Source organism: Somniosus microcephalus, chromosome 9 (genome assembly GCF_052327205.1).
Source record: "Somniosus microcephalus isolate GS21.2 chromosome 9, FLI_Smic_1.0, whole genome shotgun sequence".
Taxonomy (NCBI): domain Eukaryota; kingdom Metazoa; phylum Chordata; class Chondrichthyes; order Squaliformes; family Somniosidae; genus Somniosus; species Somniosus microcephalus.
Genome location: NC_140995.1, coordinates 45,655,019 through 45,675,298, shown reverse-complemented (window position 1 = coordinate 45,675,298; position 20,280 = coordinate 45,655,019). Strand labels below are relative to the sequence as shown.

The 20,280-nt window shown below is 49.0% G+C and overlaps 1 protein-coding gene across 10 annotated transcripts in view; it reads left to right on the top strand.

Moving 5' to 3' along the window:
* LOC147112361 (protein eyes shut homolog) overlaps positions 1-20,280 on the top strand; it is a 2,879,641-nt gene that overhangs the window by 855,219 nt on the left and 2,004,142 nt on the right. For all 10 annotated transcript variants that reach the window (XM_085996552.1, XM_085996547.1, XM_085996551.1 and 7 more), the window contains exon 3: positions 11,343-11,474. The gene's annotated coding sequence lies outside the window, so the exon portion shown is untranslated. The remainder of the gene's footprint in view (positions 1-11,342; positions 11,475-20,280) is intronic.

Sequence of the window (20,280 nt, the reverse complement as noted above, 5' to 3'; positions counted from 1 at the left end):
TGTGGCTGGTCCAGTTAAGTTTCTGGTCTATGGTGACCCCCAGGATGTTAATGGTGGGGGATTTGGCAATGGTAATACCATTGAATGTCAAGGGGAGGTGGTTAGACTCTCGCTTGTTGGACATAGTCATTGCCTGGCGCTTCTGTGGCGCGAATGTTACCTGCCACTTATCAACCCAAGCCTGAAAGTCGTCCAGGTCTTGTTGCATGCGGGCATGGACTGCTTCATTATCTGAGGAGCTGTGAATGGCACTGAACACTGTGCAGTCATCAGTGAACATCCCCATTTCTGACCTTATGTTGGAGGAAGGGTCATTGATGAAGCAGCTGAAGATGGTTGGGCCAGGAGCTATACAAACACCTACTTGCCACACTAAACATTTACTGTGTTTGTAGAATTGTGTTATAGGCTGGATTGTACAAGTTTGTACTTCTGGCAGAAGCATTCGCACGGCTGCAGCACACTTTGGAAATTCAGGCACTAAGGCCACGATGGTACCGTAGGTTTTTGGGGATGGAAAATTTTAATAACACTGGATTTTGGGATCCGGATATATATATGCCAACAAACCAGACAAATCCTTTAAACCCTCGCATTCTCCTCAGAGGGTTTTGCCACCCTGTTTAGGTCTAGGAGTGAGTGATACATGGATTTGCTAGCCGAACTGCCATTATATTAACCAGTTCAGATTAAATTTAAGATTTAGTTTTCAGGTCTCAATTATGATACCCATAAGTGAACTGTTTCTTGCCAAATTACCAAAAAACATAGTCAGACAACTGTAAGACTTATTTATTGGTTACAAAATCATAACTTAAAGTCAAAGTTGGGTACATGAACATCTGATAGATATAAGTAGATGCAGACAGAGTTATCTAACAAAATAGTTAAATAGAAAATCATTAATATACAGTTACTTAACAAAGTGAGCAGCCAACATTAAGCAGGTAATTCAGTAAGTCACTGTAAATCAGCATCAACAGACACTGAGTATCAATTGCAGCATCGATCGAAGTCTGAGATTGCAAATTGGTGAGATTACTCTAAGCGTAACTATTTAAATAGCTGATAAGTTAACAGCTTGGCTAGCCAGTTTATTGGATAGATTATGGTATAGATACTAGTGATTAGCAGTGTTTCAGAGCTTACACAACCATGGGCAGCGCGGTTGGGTCAAACTCCTTCCTTCCCTGGGATGCAGGTGTTAGCTGCTCAAGCATCGAGTCAATGAGCTCTTTTCTGCAGTGAGGATCCACATGGATCTCTGGTTCCAGCTGAAGCCGCCTTGCGCACGAGTAACGATATGTGAGCTGGCTTCATTCTCACCTTTCTCCAACTCAAACTACTCACAGTTAAGCAATGGTCTTATCTCTGCTTCTAACTGGCTCTTATAGGTGTTTAATTTGACATTGCTAACTTGCTATCTGTCCTGAGTACACTTGTCATAGTGCCCTTTTTTAAATTAAAATTTTTTAATAAAAGTTGCTTATTAACGTTGTGTGTCAGCTGTGGCTCAGTTGGTAGCACCCTCGCCTCTGAGTCAGAAGGTTCTGGGTTCAAGTCCCACTCCATGGACTTGAGCACAAAAATCTGGGCTGACACTCCAGTGCAGTACTGAGGGAATGCTGCACTGTCGGAGGTACCATCTTTCAGATGAGGCATTAAACCGAGGCCCCAACTTCTCTCTCAGGTGTACGTAAAAGATCCATGGTACTATTTCAAAGAAGAGCAGGGTAGTTATTCCCGGTGGCCTGGCCAAAAATTTATCTCTCAATCAACATCACTAAAACAGATTATCTCGTCGTTACCTCATTACTGTTTGTGGGAGCTTGCTGTGCGTAAATTGGCTGCCGCGTTTCCTATGTTACAACAGTGACTACACTTCAAAAAGTACTTCATTGGCTGTAAAGCACTTTGGGATGGCCGGTTGTTGTGAAAGGTGTTGTGTATGTGTGGCGACACGCCACCACTGGCCATAATCCGCTCACGGCGGCACGGACAGTTTAAGCAGACGCCCCCAGCCGGGGGCCCTTTCCTCCAGCAACTTGTTTCCCGCAGGGACAGGCTGCCGGGAGCACTTCCTGTCTGGGGAGTATTTAAATGGATGTGCGGGCTTTTCCAGTTCCTCTTTGCCATGAGGTTGAATAAAGCAGTTGTGTTTTATTAACTCTGGTCTCGACTCCCACGTTTGCCGTGGTATCTCAACACTGGTGACCCCGACGCTCAGGACGAATCCTAAGCTAGCAGGGCGGATACAAATGCAGTCACGGTTAAACTACCGGACTTTTGGGAGAACCTGGCCGAAGCCTGGTTTGTTCAAGCTGAGTCCAGATTCTGGCTGAAACACATTACAGTCGACGCCACAAAGTACGACTACCTCGTCTCCTCTCTCACCTACGCCACAGTCCCCAAGGTTTGGGCAGCGCTGCAGGATCCACCAGTGGAAGGCAAGTACGAACATCTGAAGGCTGCGCTCCTTAAAAAATTTCAAACGTCCTCTTACCAGCGCAACTGCCAACTCCTTGACCTCCCCGGCCTTGGTGATGCTTCACTGTTGGATTTGCTTTCCCACATGCTGTCCCTCTCGGACGACAAAAACACCGGCGCCCTCTTTCGCATGCTTTTCATTCGGCAGCTCCCCGCCAGCATCCGCCCGCTCATTGTGGAGTCTGGCTCCACGGACCTGAATGACATAGCCGAAAAGGCCGACCGGCTGCTCTCTGCGCAGTCCGCTCGCGACGTCGCGCCCGACCTCACGGCAACGACCACATGGTCTTCCCGGCCCACTAGGCCCGACCGCCCTACCACTCTGGGTCACTGCTACTACCACACCCGTTTTGGCACTAGGGCCCAACGTGGCACGCCACCGTGCACTTTCAAACCCCCCCCCGCACCGGCCCCCGCGATGGCCGTGGGGCAAAAGGGGCCTCTACTGTACGTCACTGACGACAGAACCAACCGCCGATTTCTGTGTGACACAGGGGCCCAGCACAGCGTCACCCCCGCCTCCGCCCTCGAAATCCAATGCGGCGCACGGGGTATCACGCTGGCCGCAGCCAATGGCTCTGACATCCGCACATATGGCACCCGCATGGTCACGCTCGACCTCGCAGGCCGCCGCTACTGCTGGGAGTTCCTCACAGCCAGGGTCCTCTGCCCACTCATCGGCGCCGACTTCCTACGCGCCCACGGCCTCCTTGTCGACATTCCGAGGCACCGCCTCGTCGACATCAACACTATGGCCCCCATCCCCGGCGCATTCACCCCGGCCCGTTCGGCCGGCCTGACGACCTACTGCCTCGCCAGAGCCACGGACGACTACTCGGCACTTCTAGCCGAGTTTCCCGCCCTCACTAACCCAACCTTTTCGGCCAAAGCTGCCAAACACGGCGTGGAGCACTATATCCCCACCACCGGCCCCCCAGTTTCTGCCCACGCCCGCAGACTCAACCCGGCCAAGCTGGAAATCGCGCGGGCTGAGTTCACCACCATGGAACAACTCGGCATCATCCGCCGCTCCAGCAGCCCTTGGGCCTCGCCCCTCCACATCGCCCCCAAGCCCGGCGGAGGCTGGCGCCCTTGCGGGGACTACCGCCACCTCAACGACGCCACCACCCCCGACCGATACCCGGTGCCACACATCCAGGACTTCTCGGCCCGACTGGCCGGATGAACCGTCTTTTCCAAGGTCGACCTGGTGCGCGGTTACCACCAAGTCCCCGTACACCCCGCGGACATCCCCAAAACGGCCGTCATCACCCCATTCGGCCTGTTTGAGTTCCTGAGGATGCCCTTCGGCCTCAAGAATGCAGCCCAGTCTTTCCAGCGCCTTATGTACTCAGTCCTCCGGGACCTGAACTTCCTATTCGTCTATCTAGACGACATTCTCGTGGCCAGCTCCTCCAAACAGGAACACCTCGAACACCTTCGCATCCTGTTCGGGCGCCTAGCCCAACACGGGCTCATCCTCAGCCCGGCGAAGTGCCAATTCGGCCTAACCGAGATCGATTTTCTCGGTCACCACATCACCCCTGCTGGGGCCGTCCCCCTGCCCAACAAGGTGCAGGCCGTCCAGCAATTCTCCCACCCCAAAACCATCAAGGGTCTCCAGTAGTTCCTCGGGATGGTGAACTTCTACAACAGGTTCATCCCCAGAGCTGCAGCCCTCATGAAGCCCCTATACGACTCCCTCCGAGGTAAATCCGGCAAGATGGACGTAGCCTGGACCACTGACACGTCAGCCGCCTTCGACGCCACCAAAAACGCGCTCGCCAACGCCACCCTGCTCGCACATCCGAGGGCCGATGCCCGGGTCGTGCTCACTACCGACGCCTCCGACCACGCGGTCGGAGTCGTGTTTGAGCAGTGGGTCAATGGCGCGTGGCAGCCACTTGCTTTCTACAGCCGCCAGCTGCGCCTCCCGGAGGTCAAATACTCTACTTTCGACCGCGAGCTTCTCGCGCTCCACCTGTCGGTCCGCCATTTCAGGTTCCTCCTGGAAGGCCGCCCCTTCACCGCGTACGTGGACCACAAGCCACTCACATATGCGATGGCCAAGCACACCGAACCCTGGTCCGCTAGGCAGCAACGCCAGCTCGCGGCCGTGTCCGAGTTTACTATGGACATCCAGCACGTCTCCGGTAGAGACAACGTTGTCGCCGACTGCCTTTCCCATCCCGCCATCTGCGTGAATCACCTCGCGGTCGACTACGCGCAACTAGCAGCGGCCCAGCTCACGGACCCAGACCTCCTCTCGGCGGCTACCAGCCTGCCAGGGCTACGCCTAGCCAAGGTCGCGCACGGGCCCGAAGCCACGGCAGTCACTTGCGATGTCTCACTCGGCCAACCCAGGCCGGTCGTCCCTGCAACCTGGCGCCGCCGCATCTTCGACGCGCTACACGCGCTCTCCCATCCGGGTGCCCGCGCATCCATCAAACTCCTCTCCCAGCGTTTCGTCTGGCACGGCCTCAGCAAAGATGTTTGGACTTGGGCCACCTTCTGCCTCGCCTGCCAACGGGCTAAGGTACAGCTACACACAAAAGCACCCCTGGGAGACTTCGAGGTGCCCAGCCGCCGCTTCGACCACGTACACGTTGACATCGTCGGTCCTCTGCCGCCATCGCAAGGCCAAACTTATCTCCTCACGATGGTCGACCGCTACACACGCTGGCCTGAGACAGTGCTGCTGCCCTCCACCACTACAGCCGACATCGCCAGGGCGTTCATTAACACCTGGGTCGCAAGGTTCGGCGTACCAGCCAACATAACCTCCGACAGAGGTGCCCAGTTCACCTCCGAACTCTGGACGGCCACAGCACGCAAACTCGGGGTGACGCTCCACCGAACCACAGCTTATCACCCGCAGGCCAATGGGCTGTGTGAACGCTTCCACAGGTCACTCAAGGCCTCACTCCGCGCCAGCCTGCAGGACAGTACCTGGACTGACCGCCTACCGTGGGTGCTACTAGGCCTACGCACCGCGGTCAAATAAGACCTCCAGTCCTCGGCAGCAGAGTTAGCCTACGGACAACCGCTGCGCGTCCCAGGCGAACTCCTTCCGGAGGCTACCACGCCTTGGTCGGCCGAACAGCAGCGGCTCAACTCTTTCTCTTCCGCTCAGCAGTTCACCCCACTTCCGGTCAACCGACACGGCGAACTCGCACCTCACATCCCGCCAAATTTACAGCAGGCGCGCTTCGTCTTCGTGCGACACGACGTGCACCGCGGGCCCCTGCGACCCCCGTACGACAGACCGTATGAGGTACTACAAACCGGGGACAAGGTCTTCAAGCTGCGACTTGGCAACAGGGTCGACACAGTCTCCATCGACCGGCTCAAACCAGCACACACAGAACCGGGGAACAGGTCCCCGTGGCCCGGCCTCCAACTAGAGGCCGTCCCGCCAGCACAGCCGGTGGCGAACCGCCTGGCCCCACCAACTAGACCGGCGACCACTCAGAGCCGCTCCGGCAGAACCATCAGACCACCGTCACGATTCGTCCACTCCTCCTAAGCGGATTCTGGGGGGAACTCTGTGGCAACACGCCACCACTGGACATAATCCGCTCACGGCGGCACGGACAGTTTAAGCAGACGCCCCCAGCCGGGAGCCCTTTCCTCCAGCAACTTGTTTCCCGCAGGGACAGGCTGCTGGGAGCACTTCCTGTCTGGGGAGTATTTAAGTGGATGCGCGGGCTTTTCCAGTTCCTCTTTGCCATGAGGTTGAATAAAGCAGTTGTGTTTTACTAACTCTGGTCTCGACTCCCACGTTTGCCGCGGTATTTCAACATATGTACCTTTAAGAGAAGAACTGATTCTATACTGCAGCACCGGCAGTGACCACCCCTGTACATAAAGCCATAGCAGGCTTCTGTATTTCAGTCTTAAGTTATCCTCTGTTTAGTAAATACCTGTTATTATTGTTCTCCTGCAGTCCGTGTATTATTTATACTCGGACACTACATTGGCGACGATCAGGTTCGAACTCACCTGCAGTACTGCATCACCTCACGGGGATCTTTCCCTGAGAAGAAGCTTTTGGAGGTCGAAGTCGGAACAACAGGCGTCGACCGCGGGCAACCGCCCAAGGATCCATCGGAGTTCGGAGAGTTGCAGGAGAGGCTGTGGAGAGCTGGGCTTGGCTCCCCAGTCAAGGTGTTCCAGCAAATCGTGCTGGTAGCAGGTAGTGTGCTGACCCTTCCGGACTGCGGCGGGCTCGAGCTCGATCGAGCGGCTCTGCAAAGGGGCCGTGCAGCGTCGTCGGGAGGAAAAGAGAGGGAGGGTGGAGCGCACAGGGCGCGGTCTGTGCTCAAGAACCAGGCAGCGTAGTGAAAATAAAAAAAGGGGAAGGAAAAGTGAGACGCGCTGAAGCCGCGGGTCGCCACCATTACCCTGCAGAATGCTAGGAGCAGCGTGGCAGCAAGGGGAAGAAGGAAAAGCGTGGGAGACACCATTTTATTCCATTGGGGAAGAAGGAAAAGCGCGGGAGGCGCCATTTTAATCCATTGGTGAAGAAGAAAAAGCGCGGGAGGTGCCATTTTAAATCACCCAAGATGCCGAAAAGTGGCAGTATCACTGCTTTCGACAACGAGGTAGAAGACTGGACCACGTATGTGGAAAGAATTGAAGTGTACTGCAAGGCAAATGAGGTGGCCGATGGAAAGAAGGCGTCGGTATTATTAAATTTGATGGGCGCAAGAACGTACGGCCTATTGCGGAATTTAATTACCCCAGCTAAACCAATGGAGAAAAGTTTTGAAGAGATTGTTAATACCTTACAGGAACACCTAAACCCTACACTGCTGCTGATAGCAGAAAGATTCAAGTTCCATAAAAGAAACCAGCACAAAGATGAGAGCAATGCTGACTATCTTACGGAACTACGCAAGTTATCGAAGCACTGCCAGTTCGGAGCAGGACTGGCAGACACCTTACGGGATAAGTTTGTCTGCGGGCTCCAGAGTGAAGGAACCCAGAAATGACTACTTTCGGAAAAGGACCTGACGCTAGAACAGGCTTTCAGCGTGGCAGTATCCTACGAAGCAACAGCACGGGGAGCTGCGGAAATACAACAGAAACCACAAGAATACAGCGCTAACGAAATGGCGTATGGAGCAGAAAAGTGCTATCGCTGCGGCAGAACAACCCATGATCAGAAGGACTGCTGGTTTAAGGACAAAGTATGCAGGCAATGTGGGAAAATGGGACACATAGCAAGAATCTGCAGGTCGGGAAAGAAAACCAACACCACAAGAACTACTAAGGAAAAGTACAAGAAAGTAAAGAAATTGACAGACAGTAGTTCGGAAGATCAGGAGAGTGATAAGGACTCCGGGAGCAAGAGACTAAGTTGTCTAAAGTTACACAACGTGATCGCAAAGGAGGATCACCGAACCATTTGGGTCACCCTCATGATAGCAGGGTCCCCAGTAAAGATGGAATTGGACACAGGATCAGCCCTAACTGTCATGAATCGACGAGACTATGAGCGGCTATTCCCACACATATCCTTGAAGGACACGTCCATTGTATCGAAAACATACACGGGGCAAAAAGTCTACCCCAGAGGAAAAATAAGGGTGCCAGCTGAATACAACGGCAAGGAAACACAGAAACTGTATCTATATATACGACCAGATGGAGGACCACCATTATTGGGACGTGAATGGATCCGAAAAATACAATTGGATTGGCATTCCATTCAGGCGCTAACTGTGACTGATAAAAAGGATGATGACGTCACACCTGGACGACTGTCAAAGATTCTAACTGACGCGAAAGAGGTGTTCCAACAAGGACTTGGGACTCTAAAAGGAGTAACGGCAATGATAAAAATCGAAGATAACGCAAACCCAAAATTTTTTAAGGCCAGACCAGTACCTTACGCGATCCGCCCAGCCGTTGATGCAGAGCTGGAGAGTCTGGAGCATTCGGGTGTGCTGTCCAAGGTGGACTGGAGCGAGTGGGCCACACCCATCATTCCTGTAATGAAGAAATAATTGAGCAGCACGCCTGGGGAACCGAAGAAGGTTTGCATCTGTGGGGACTTCAAGGTAACTGTGAACCCAGTCCTGCACACAGTACAATATCCACTTCCACGGATAGAAGATATTTTCGCCTCACTATCTGGAGGGAAATGCTTTACAAAGATTGATCTGGCCCAAGCGTATCTACAAATGGAGGTGGAAGAAGCATCTAGGAAATACCTCACGATAAACACTCACAAAGGCCTTTACCAGTGCAATCGACTGGTATTCGGGGTAGCATCAGCCCCGGCTATTTGGCAGAGGGCGATGGAACAAGTCCTGCAAGGGATCCCGGGGACCCAGTGTTATTTGGACGACATCCTGGTTACGGGCGAAAATGACAGTGAACACCTTGCCAACCTGGAGCAGGTGCTCACAAGATTACAGGAATATGGGCTACGAGCCAACTGTCCCAAATGCGCATTCTTCAGGAGACAAATCTCGTATTGTGGCCACATGATTGATGAGGAAGGGTTGCATAAGTCGCCGGACAAGATTGAGGCTGTAGTCAAGGCTCCAGCACCGGAAAATGTGTCGCAACTGAGGTCGTTCCTCGGGTTGGTGAACTACTACCATAAGTTCTTGCCGAATTTATCTACAATTCTGCACCCACTGAACGCCCTGCTGCAAACTGGAGTAACATGGAAATGGAGTGATGAGTGTATGCGTGCCTTTCAGAAATGTAAATGCCTAATCACTTTAAAAGAAGTATTGGCCCACTACAATCCAACACTACCGATTCGGTTAGCATGTGATGCGTCTCCCTATGGCATTGGAGCGGTGCTGTCACACAAATTCCTTGACGGTTCAGAGAGGCCAATAGCCTTTGCGTCGCGCTCGTTAACCTCAGCTGAGCGTAACTACGCCCAGATTGACAGGGAGGCCCTCAGCCTGGTGTGGGGGGTGAAGAAGTTCAATCACTATTTGCACGGGCAGAAATTCACCCTACTGACTGATCATCAGCCCCTGGTCTCCATTTTTAACCCAAAGAAGGGCATTCCGGTGATGACGGCGCAACGGCTGCAAAGATGGTCACTTTTTCTAGGGGCACATCAGTACGACATAGAGTACAAGGGTACGAAAGAGCATGGACAGGCTGATGGGCTGTCGCGCCTACCGTTGCCTACGGTAGAGGAAGCACCTGCAGTGGACCCTGTTGAGATATTCCATGCGACCATAGTCAAATGTCTACCTGTTACAAACTCAAGTATAGAGAAGGAAACCCGAAATGACCCGACACTCTCTTGGGTCTATGATTTGACGGTGAAGGGATGGCCAGCACATGGCGACTCACTGTTGCCAGCATTCTCGCCAAGGAGAGAACAGCTGTCAGTGTGCCGGGGGACCTTGATGTGTGGATCCCGAGTGGTCATTCCACCCAAGTTGAGAGATAGAGTGCTCAATGAGCTTCATGAGGGTCATCTGGGAGGGGTAAAAATGAAGAGCCTAGCCAGAGCGTTTGTGTGGTGGCCGGGAATCGATAAAGAAATCGAGGATATGATCAAGAGATGCACAGGATGCCAGAAGGTCCAAAACGCTCCACCACAGGCCCCGCTACATCCATGGGAGTGGCCCTCATCTCCATGGCAACGGGTACACATTGATTTTGCTGGTCCATTTATGGACTCAATGTTCCTAATCGCTGTGGACGCCCATTCGAAATGGCTAGAGGTCATCAAAATGTCCTCCAGCACCACGGAGAAAACTATTGCAGTCCTATGGACCATCTTCACCAGGAATGGCTTGCCAGAACAGATTTGCTCCGACAATGGGCCACAGTTTGTGTCAGAGGATTTCCGGAGGTTTCTGAGGAATAATGGGGTGAAGCATTACACATCTGCCCCATATCATCCAGCCACAAATGGATTGGCTGAGAGGTTTGTTCAGACCTTTAAAAAGGCAATAAAGGCAATGCATAATGACGACATACCACTACAACACAAGGTGGATAATTTCTTGTTTGCTTACCGGAATGCGACACATGCAGTCACCAACCAAGCTCCAGCCATAATGTTCTTCAACCGAAGGCTAAGATGTCGCCTGGATTTGCTCAAACCAAACATAAGACGAGATGTTGAGGATAAGCAATTCCAGCACATCAATGAGAAGCCAACCAGGAGCTTCAAGATAGGGCAACCAGTCTTGGCCCGCGACTACCGAACAGAAAAATGGCAGCCAGGAACGATATGCACACAGCAGGGACCACTAATGTACACAGTGGACGTTGGAGAGAGCATCATGAGATGCCATGCTGACCAGATTCTAGAGTCACAGGAACAAGCCAAACCCATACCACGAGCAGGTGCACCTGGTAATCAACCCGAAGTACTGATTGCATCTACCTCAGAAGCAGTGGTATTGGAAGCTGACGAACCAACCAATGACAGTGAGCCAGAATCAACTCTGCCGCAAGAACAGGATACTCGAGAAAGGCGCTATCCAGTCAGGATCAGGAAGCCTCCTCAAAGACTGAACTTATAATTGATTATTTCAGTTGATGTATATAGTACAGAGAAAATTGTAATTGTAATTAGTTATTATTTAGTTGTTAAATGAATGTTATGTACTGTTTATCTAAAAGGGGAGGAATTGTTGTGTATGTACCTTTAAGAGAAGAACTGATTCTATACTGCAGTACCGGCAGTGACCACCCCTGTATATAAAGCCATAGCAGGCTTCTGTATTTCAGTCTTAAGTTACTCTCTGTTCAGTAAATACCTGTTATTATTGTTCTCTTGCAGTCCGTGTATTATTTATACTCGGACACTACAAAAGGCACTTTATAAATGCAAGGCTTTCTTCTTTTTCTTTTTAAAGGAGACTAAAGAGCACAAAGAATCTTCTGACTAACAAAGAAAACTGCATCTACAAGAGACTACACCTAACAAAGACCAATAGTTTCTGTTCTTGCTACTCTACTGACTTCTAGACAAGATTACTTCAGATTGTGTGAGTGGTACAAAACCTGTTTATAACTTAATTGCAATGAGGTCTCCCACATACACGTGCTAGAAAGCTTTGACAAATGGTCTCCATCCAAAATGTGGAGACCTCTGACTATCACTGAGTCACCGGAACATAGTTTTCCCGGAGTGGACAGACTTGTGTCTGCCACATATATTTCGCCCATCTCCTTATCCATCTTGATTTCTCAAAGTTTTATTCCACACAAATGGAAAGATGTGACATGTTTATCCTCTCTAAGTGTTATCCTAAATGTGAACAGTAACATTTTTATTGCCGTAAGGCCTGTCTGAAGTCATTACTAAGGACTTTTTCTGGCTTTAACTGCTTCATGGCTTTTAGCTTAGAAGATTTTTATGGCTCAATCATCTGGGAGCATCCATGGCTAAGAGCTTGGGTGATGGTTTGAATAAGCTTTGCTTTAGAGCTATTTCCCAGCATTCAGTTCAACTACAGACTTCCATTTTATCTGGACAGCTTTCAAGCTAAACTCCATTTTCGCACATTTCTGGCAGTTTACAGGGAATTTCCCCAACGAATCTCAAAGGTATCCTTCGAACAATTTACGGGGCATTGATCCCGCACAATCTAATGGGACTAACTATTCTCTGTGCCCGAATTCCCGATGGGAACTCCCAGTAAGCGCAGCTCTGTGCAGGCAATGCAAATTTATAAAACCTACCTTCGTATCTGTTTGCCTTCATATTTATTTAAGTCCATTTTACGTACTGTTCAAAGGATTATTAACTGCAAAATTGTAGCCATCATTCTGTAATTCTGTATTAGTCAGCAATCATGTAAGCTCTATTTGTAAGATAGCTTCTCTTTTATTCCATTTTAATAGCAGTCATAGAATATCGTTCTGCTGTGAACACACATTAACATTTCAAAGTAAGTTACCCGAGAACCATAAAAGACTCACTTATCACTTATCAATGGAATGCCTGCAAAAGGGCCTTTTAATTTGGCAGCCAACTAGCTTAGGAACATCAGCAACAAAGTCTGAACCTGATGGAGACCTGTCACTTGTCCATAAACGTAGAATGTATATGGGTTACCAGTGTATTTATATATGAAGCAAAAAATTTAAATAAATCACAGTTTTCTCCAGGAAATTGGAGGGTGTTAAGCTTAGCTAGTAATTCTTCATTCAAAGGGCTGTGAATCTTTGTTATTCTCTACCCCAGAGAGCTGTGGATGCTCAGTCATTAATTTATTCAAGACAGAGATCGATAGATTTTCGGATACTGAGGGAATCATGGGATATGCGGATAGTGTTGGAAAGTGGAGATGAGGTGGAAGATCAGCCATGATCTTATTGAATGGTGGAGCAGGCTCGAAGGGCCAAATGGCCGACTCCTGCTCCTATTTCTTAAGTTCTTATAAGAGCGAAAGCTCTTTTTCTTCAAGCTGCTGAATTCGATCTTACCCCAGATACCAACATATCTTACATGTTACCTTGGGTTCCAATAGTATCGAAAAGCTAAAGGACATATCCATCAATCTTCTCCATCTAGTCTTTCAAAGATAACATTGGTTACAGCAATTTAAACATCACCTTTTAATTATATGTTACCGGTCGGTCTCTTGCCAAAAAAAAAAAGTTTTAACTCACAATTTCTTTATTGAAAGATCAGGTGCAATACTGTCAATGACTTAGTGATATTCATCATGTGAATACTTGATATGTTCATATCAAATTCTTCTTTCTGCAATTTTAATAAATTTATTTTAAGCCAAATTTCAGAAGATAAATTTCTATTCTACCAGTATGAATTTTTCCATTTCCCACAGCAGTCATTCTTTGAGTGAGATTGCTGATTTACTACCCAATTGTGCTGAGTTGTGCTGTGGGTTCCATTGCTGCTGCAACACACTCATGTCTTCTTCCGTCACCTCCATTTACGGTAACTCTTCTTCAGGCATTCTCTATAACAGTTGCAACATTTGTTTATTTGTTTGCTTTCTTTGTCTTTTCAGTGCCTTTTCACAGCTTGACTGACCTTTGTGTATCATGCAGCACTCTCCGCAATGTATTACACCCCACCAGCGATCTTTCTATCAATACTTAACATATCTGTTCTTGACCGTTAGCTGTTCTCTCCTTCCGTCTTTATTTTTCTCAGTCCTATAAAAGGTTCTCCTTGTCTTTTGTTTTCTAGCTTTGACAAAGGGTCTCTGCCCAAAATGCTAATGTGTCTTTTCTCTTTTTAGATATGCATGGCCGTGAATTTCCTACCTTTTTTTTGCTTTTATTTTAAGATTTCCATTATATTGAAATGGGTGGATATAATGGCTCCTCCATTACACTGAATGAGTTCTGGAGATTGTGCTCACTGTCTGTGCAATCTGAAAGGAGTTGTTAAATTTACAATGGAAGCATCAACAAAAGATTGGATAGCGTTGCACGGTGAGAGGAAGAGGCCACATATGAAGAAGTGTCAGAGAAAGAATAGAGCCTTTGTAGTCCAGAGTTAAGGAAAAGGAGTGGGAAGATGGTAGATTCATTTGAAAGGAAACTCGATAGCCATGAACGTAGCATTGGTGGTGTAAAGTCTGTGGGTTGTGCAGTTAATAAATACACAGACTTCAGAAGTAACAAACAAAACAGGTCTTTACTATTCGAAGGTCCGGGCGAATCTGCCCCAGCAATCCTGCCACAACACTTATATACTGGTGTGGTCACTATCGGTATTACAGTATACAGAAGCCAAACAAATAGTGCCACACCTAAAGTAGTTCTCTTAAAGGTGAACGGTTACATTCAATAGTTCCCTTAAAGGTAGACGGGTACATACACTACAATCCTCCCTTTTTAGCTTATTACTTACAGAGTCTCTGTTAAACATACATATCTTCAACTTCCTATAAACAATTACAGATATAATCTCGGTGGAGTCAATGTCATATAAAACAATTTACAGATATAATCTCGGTGGGAACAGTTCACAGGTTCAGTCTCTGCGGAAACAGTTCATAGATTCAGTCTCTGATCTTGACTCGTTCCGAACAACATTTCTTTGGTGTAGCCAGTTCACCTGGCTAGCGTGACTCCTCCATAGCCTTTTTCTTGACGTAACAGCTTGAACTTTCGTCCTGTTGAACCAGCAGTGCGGACTTTTACAACCAACTGGCTGTCTTGACATTTTCCAGTTTTTCAACTAATTTAGCTCCTTTCGTAGTGTTCCGCCTGAGATGGTTGAAGTGCTAATATTTTAGACAGTTATTATCTTCTGCTTCTTCTTTTTCTTTTCTGCCTTTTTGAAACTCTCGGAGCTCCTTTCTCGGCTGCCAGCTGTAGCGCCATCAACTCTCTATGTTCCTTAGACCTTAAGTGCTTCCTCCGGATTTCAGCACTTTGGGAGTTTTCATCACAAGCTGGGCAGACCACATCCTCGTAATATTCAGTGTCACTCAACAGGTCATGGTAATATTCGGGTTCGTCCTGAGTTAGGCCAGCGAGAGAGCCTTCTTCTTCCTCCTCACCCATCTGGACGTTAGCTGACGGTGGTTCCTTCCCTAGACATCTTTCTTGAAAAGACTTCTTCATGCATTCATATTCATCCCGCTCTTCCTGGGTTGTCTGCCATTCCTTCACTACTGACCTCATTTGTGAGTTCAATACCTTCCCTTCCACCGGGGATTGTGGTATCAGGCTATTTAATCCTTCTACTGAAGCAGCTGTTTCAACATTCTTCTGTTCACATTGACGTGATTCAACGAACTCTTCATAGAGTAAACTGTAACACAAAATCTGTGTTGCCACCTCAGTTATTTCTGTAACTTTTGGGAGCTCCGAATTCCTTCCCTTTGCAGATTGAAGCTCGTGTTCCCATTGTGGAGTCTTGTCTCTCAGCATGTGAAGGAGTTGGCTGACCGTTAACTCTTCCGCGGGGACTCTGTGGATCAGAGTCTTCACCATTTCATCCACCTTTCCCTCCAATGCTTTCACCTTCCTTTCCTCTTGTACTTTGGTTTCAAGCGCTCGAAGAAGTTGCGCCTTGATGCTCCCAAGCTCATGTTCAGAGCCCATTCTTACAGTCTCTGTGTTTCTTACAGTTTCCTTCCCTTCCACTGAAAGGATTCCCAGTTGACTCTGCTCTTCAAGTCGTTGAACCTCGGTCATTGCCGCCTCATATTTGTCTTGGGTTTCCTCCAATATTTTTATGAGTTCTTGGACATCTTGTCTTTCATGTTCTGCCATGTCTTTCACCGCTAAATTCTCATCTATGGATGGAACTTCTACCGATGAGTCTGTCTTGGCCTTGAGCTCATCAAGAATTTCCTGCAGCCTTTGGACTTCTTGCTCATGTTCAACCTTTAGTTGTTCATATGCTTCTACTGAAACTAGCTTTTCGGAGGTTGCCGAGTTAATCCCCTCCAGAATTGTAGCCTGGGCCTGTTCATACTGTTCTTTCCACTTCTCACACTCTGCTTGTAAGGAGTCGTAGAGAAGAACTGGAATAAAATCCCGGCTTCCTGAAGATTCCTCTTCATTTGCTTCTTTCGCAATTTCCTGTTGGAGTTCAGCCAAGGCTGCTATGCTATCTGCCTCTTGAAGTCTCACTGCCATCAAATCTTCTTTATTCTTGCAGTCTATCTCAGTCATTTTCCCTTTATTTTCATTTAACTGAGTGATAAGCTCCTCTTGCAACATGGCCACATTATTCACATCAGGTAAAGAAGCGTTTCTCTTTTCCATGTCCAAGATTTTTTTCTGCATCTCTTTAAGTGCACACTGCAATTCAGCTTCTCTTAACCTTACCTGCACTAGCTCCGTCTCCAATTGCAGAACAAAATCCTCAGTGTAGCGTGGTTTGCCTTTATGCTGTATCTCTAGATCATGCAAATATTCTAACTCCTGAACATCATAAGGGAGGTGTGATCGGTAATTGGTCACGATGGCTCTATGGTCGCTCTCTGCTTGAGCCAGCAGGTTCTGTTGTCTTTCCAGACTCTCCCATTCGGTGTCATAGAACTTTTTCATTGTTTTCATCTCCTGTACGAGACGGTAACTTAATTGTTCAAATTGTTGTCGTACTTTGAAATAACGTTGAGTTCGAGCTCGGTGTTCCTCCGTAATGCATATGTCTGTGACTTGAACAGACTCAGAATTCTCTGTCTTTATGCACGCCATCGTTTTTCCAACCTTAGTCAGTGAGTTCATGTTAACCTTGTTTTTCATACGTGGGCTGGACTTATCGTCTTCCGGCTCAGAGTCTGAGCTGCTTGTCTGCACCGAGTCCTCACTCGTCATTTCTTGTAGGTAGTGCCATTCCATGTCTATTTTCTTGATCCACTCCCGTCCTAGAAGTGGTGGTCCTCCCTCATGTAGTACATACAAGTTCATTCTTGGGTGTTCTTTACCCCATCTCTCACCTTGACTCTTATTTTTCCCATGGGGTATACTTTATGCCCCGTGTATGTCTGCAATACGAACTTGGTATCTCTTAAGGGTATGTGTGAGAATAGCCGGTGGTAATCCCCTCGATTTATGACTGATACAGCTGATCCAGTGTCCAACTCCATTTTCACTTGGACTCCAGCTATTTTTAGCATGACCCAGATAGTTTGTAGGTCAGCTTCCTTACTCACATGGTGGATACTCAGACTACCCAGCTCCTGGCCGTTTGGATCTGAGTCTGGATTCTGTTCGTCTGAACTCTTCTCAGCCCCCTTGTATACCTTGTTGTACTTTTCTTGTGATGGTTTCCTTTGGTTGTTGGTCTTCTTCCCTGACCGGCATACCTTAGCGATGTGACCCAGTTTGCCAAATTTCCTACATTCTTGGTTCTTAAACCAGCATTGATTCTGGTCGTGTGTTGTCTTCCCACAACGATAACATTTTGTTGTACTCGAGGTAATTTGGTCCACCCCGAGCGCCGCCGCCTTTAGTTGCATTTCCGCCGTTGCATTCGCTGCGGCTTCGTGTGATGCGGCTATAAGGACAGCCCTGTCAAGTGTAAGGTCGTTCTCTTCTAGTAGGCGCTTTTGCGTCCCTTCCTTGGACAATCCGCCTACGAACTTGTCTCGCAGTGCCTCTGTCAGATTCCCTCCGAAATGGCAGTATTTCGCTAGCCTACGCAGTTCGACCAAGTATTCTGCGTTGTTTTCGTCTTTCCGTTGCGTTCTTGCATAGAATTTGAATCGTTCAGCCAACATCAACGGTGCGGGGTTCAAGTGGTCCTTCAGAACAACCACAATCTCTTCGAAAGACTGATCCACCGGTTTAGCTGGTGCTAGTAAATCCTTCAAGAGCCCGTATGTCTTTGCGCCCATCGAGTTTAACAATGTTATCGCCTTGTCGTCTTCCTCTATTTTGTTGGCTTCACAATAGATCTCGATGCGTTCCACGTACGTGGCCCAGTCTTCTATTTCAGAATTAAAGTCGTTAATATTCCCTCGCTTAGGCATTTTTCTTCCCTTGGGAGCAGCACCAGTATTTCTTTAAGTATTCTTATTTATTTGTTTGTTTCTAAGATGGCAGTTTTCCCGCGAAATCGGCGGTTTCCCGCTCTTTCCTTCTCTCCCCGCCCGCTTCAATGGCGGTATGTCAATCAAGATGGCGGTTTTCCCGCAAAAATGGCGGTTTCCCGCTCTTCCTTTCTCGCCCCGCCCACTTCAATGGCGGTTTCCCGCTTCTGGCGTCTTCTCCGCCTAATGGCGGCTTCCCGCGTTTCTTCCCGGTGGAAGGGGTACGCTTCCCCCACAGCGGACAGGTTCAGCCGCTGGCTGGCTTCCGCACTGCTCCCCTTACTCGGCTATGTCTTTTCCTCCCGCCCGCACGGCTCTACCGGCGCTGGGTACACCCCGTTAACGGAGGACAGTTCAGCCGCTGGACTGGCTCTCGCGCAGTCTCTCTCTCCGTCCCCGGCTCTGTCGCTCTCTCACCCGCACGTTCGGTGCTACCGGCCCTGGGTACCCCGTTGGTGGAGAACAGTTCAGCCGCTGGACTGGCTCTCGCGCAGTCTCTCACCCCGTTTTCGGCTGTGTCTCTCACCCACTCCCGCATGTTCGGTTTTGCCGGCTCTGAGTACCCCGTTGGTGGAGAACAGCTCAGCCGCTGGACTGGCTCCTCGCAGTCTCTCTCTCCGCACCCGGCTCTCACCCGCACGGTTCCCGTTCGCCTCCCCAGCCCTCTCGCAGACCGGTGTTTCCCTCCCCGGCTGCGGCTGGGTTTCTCTTCCCGCGCCTACTCGCAGGCTCAGCGCTTCGTGGCTGCGGTCGCTGCCCGGATTTTTCCCGCCGATCGCGGTCCGGCTGTCACCCGACGCCGTTGGACCCGACTTTTGGCCGGCACAGCTCCCCCTCGACCGAGGTCGAGTGCTCTGCCCTTATCCTCCGGATACTTCTACACCTTCCCCTACTCACAGTCTCTTCGGCCGCCTTGTTCCCTGCTGATCGGCTCACTCCGCACCATGGTAGAAGGGTAGTCAGTGCCTGTTGCTAATGGAAGCTTTTGTTGCTAAAGTCTTCCACCTTTCTCCTGCTGCAGCCTCATGTTTTCTTCCAGCAGCACGACGAGGGCGGTTGCCTCTCTTCGACGCTCTTGCTTTGGTAATCTTGCCGCAGGGTACGATCGGACTCGTCGCCACTGTAAAGCCTGTGGGTTGTGCAGTTAATAAATACACAGACTTCAGAAGTAACAAACAAAACAGGTCTTTACTATTCGAAGGTCCGGGCGAATCTGCCCCAGCAATCCTGCCACAACACTTATATACTGGTGTGGTCACTATCGGTATTACAGTATACAGAAGCCAAACAAATAGTGCCACACCTAAAGTAGTTCTCTTAAAGGTGAACGGTTACATTCAATAGTTCCCTTAAAGCTAGACGGGTACATACACTACAGGTGGAAGGCTATATGGTGATTATTTAGAAGTGCATGGTGTTAGACCCTGTCCAGGATACTTGGTGTTAGGCTTGGTGCAGTGGAAGTGCTCTTGTCTTTGACCCAGAAGGTTGTGGGTTCAAATCCCACTCCGGAGAGGGTTAACACTTCAGTGCACTGTCAGAGATGCCAACTTTCAAATAAGATGTCCCATCAGCCCTCTCAGGTCTATGTAAAAGATCCACTGGCACTATTTCAAAGAAGAGCAGGGGAGTTCTCCCTGGTGTCCTAGAAAATATTTATCCCACAACCAACATCATTAAAACAGATTTTCTGGTCATTATCACATTGCTGTCTCTGGGAATTTGCTGTGTGCAAATTGGCTGCCGTGTTTCCTATGTGACTACACATTAGAAAGTACCTCATTGGCTGTAAAGTGCTTTGGGACGTCGTGAGGTCATGAAATGCAAGTTCTTTCTTAATATAATTGCTCCTCAGATAATGAAACAGTCCGTGCTCACATGCAGCAAGACCTGGACAACATCCAGGCTTGGATTGGTAAGTGGCAAGTAATATTCGCACCACACAAGTGCCAGGCAATGACTATCTCCAACAAGAGAGAGTCTAACCACCACCCCTTGACATTCAACGGCATTACCATCGCTGAATCCTCCACCATCAACATCCTGGGGGCCACCATTGACCAAAAACTTAACTGGACCAGCCACAAAAATACTGTGGCTACAAGAGCAGGTCAGAGGCTGGGTATTCAGCAGCGAGTGTCTCACCTCCTGACTCCTCAAAGCCTTTTCACTACTTACAAGGCACAAGTCAGGAGTGTGATGGGATACTCTCCACTTGCCTGGATGAGTGCAGCTCCAATAACATTCAAGAAGCTCGACACCATCCAGGACAAAGCAATCCGTTTGATCAGCACCTCATCCATCATCTTAAACATTC